The 1940-nt window shown below is 53.1% G+C and overlaps 1 protein-coding gene across 1 annotated transcript in view; it reads left to right on the forward strand.

The window, feature by feature from the left end:
* Window positions 1–402: 402 nt before the first annotated feature.
* LOC113204580 (uncharacterized) overlaps window positions 403–1940 on the forward strand; it is a 24329-nt gene continuing 22791 nt past the window's right edge. The window contains exon 1 of the mRNA XM_026419796.2: window positions 403–564. The gene's annotated coding sequence lies outside the window, so the exon portion shown is untranslated. The remainder of the gene's footprint in view (window positions 565–1940) is intronic.

Genomic DNA, 1940 nt, shown 5'->3' on the forward strand with positions numbered 1-1940 from the left:
CCCCTATCCCGTGCTGCGCCGCGCCGCCCAAGGTCAGCCACGGACGCCGTGGGGCCATGGGCTGGGTCTGGGACTGCGCGAACACCAAAGAGAAGAAGACAGTTGCTCTCACATATAAACTCAGCATGGATGTAGGAGGTGGAGGTTGGAGCAAAAGAGGAGGAGGAATAGAGGATAAGAGCAGCAAGGAGGGAGGAAGGCAGAAAGGAGGGGGAGAGACAAAAATATTTTGACGAGAGGAGCAGCGGGTCGCGGTGCCGGGTGGTGCCCAGCCGGCCCACGCCACGGGGCCATGAGCCATGAGCCGAGCCGAGCTATGAGCGCGTCCAGCCGGCCGGCGACTGCTCCCCCACCCCACTCCACCCCGCACCCGCGCGCCAGAGTCGCCAGCCGTGCCTGCCCCTTCTGCAGAGCCCCACACCACCGGCACCGGGGGCACCGGCTTGTGCAGCGCAGTGTGTTGTGAGTGTTGTGTGGGTTCGGTCGTGGTGCTGTTCTCAAGCCTCTGCCGCTGCTCTAGGGCTAGGAGCAACGCCTATCGGAAACGTGACCTTCGTGACCGCAGTAAGTAGTTAGCATACATCAAGTGAGAGCATTGGAGTACTCCAGGTAGCAAAATGGAGCAAACTACGCCGAAAATGCGCTTTTTAGTCAGGCCCTAAAATGCAGTGTTAATGCAGTTCTGCTACTTGGGGTCGGTGGTATTCGCTCCTTAACGCTTGAAGTAATGGGGAAGATAATTTGAAGGTTAAAATCTTTTTATGCAATGCACGGTATTTTGTGAACTATAGAAAAAGGCACCACACCACTTAGCGGAAGTCTCGGTTAGTGTTCCAGGGTTTTGAAGAATCGACGAAATGGAAATGTTCTCGTGTTTGTTTGTGTGTGTGTGTGGGGGGGGGGGCTGTTTCCAGTGATCGCGACTCTTCGCGACTGTACAGCACCGCTCGCTTCAGAAACAATGTGGGAGGGAGAGGTGGCGAGGTATTCGGTATTCCCCTCCCCGTTCCGATCAAAGCCGATTCGTCTCTTTTATGAAACTCTTTGCGTCTCGTTCCGTCGCGAAGCATGGCCTTGCGGCGGACAAGACCTTTCAGGAACAAACGCTTGACTTTGATCAAAATTCGAAATTCTGCCCGCGCATCGATCACCCTCGCAAAAATTGCTTATTGTGATCACAGCAAAGAGGTGGTCGTTTGAAAGAATTTACCTTCAGACTTGTCTTTGGCTAAGACGCAAACAACACGCCGAAAGTCAAACACGCTCTTTCTACCTACTCCGCCGTGCCATGTAGTGTAATTTCAGCTAACGGAGGAAGAAGAATAGCGGATAAAACATAGGGAAAGGTTCCTGATTGGCTGGGGAGCTCTCGACCAATCGGTAACATTTTTTCTACCTGCTATTCTTCCTCCGCTAGGCGAAATACACTATACGACTATACGGCACTCCCCATACAGTCGTATTTTGTTAGGCGGGGGTTGAGGGTTCGGCTGACAGGGGGTGAAGTGTTGTGGATTGCCTAAATACAGGGGTTTTGTGCCGCGAATTGCCTACCTCTCAGGTGAAAAGGGTCTGTGGGGAAACAGGTCGTACGTGCAAACCTATATGGTCCACGCCGATGCATTTAACCCAAGATGTGCTACGAGAGAACGCCAAAGGCCAAATGCGTGCTCTAGCTTGGGTAGAACATCTCTGAGGCGTCCTACCACCAAACGACAAAAGGCGCTTATAATTTTTGGGTGAAGCGACGAAGGCGGTCTCTCACAGAACACCTAGATTTTACAATGTGAGTGGGTTACCAGTCGCCATCCGCGGCCCGTGTTCCCCACCTTCGCATTTGTGCTCATACAAATCGACCAGTGTTGACGCATTCCAGAATTCGCACGCACGACCGAGAATCCGGTGACGTTTAGTCTTCAGCAGCGAGCGCTGAATGCATC

Source organism: Frankliniella occidentalis, unplaced genomic scaffold (genome assembly GCF_000697945.3).
Source record: "Frankliniella occidentalis isolate FOCC.00 unplaced genomic scaffold, Focc_3.1 Scaffold21, whole genome shotgun sequence".
Classification (NCBI taxonomy): Eukaryota; Metazoa; Arthropoda; class Insecta; order Thysanoptera; family Thripidae; genus Frankliniella; species Frankliniella occidentalis.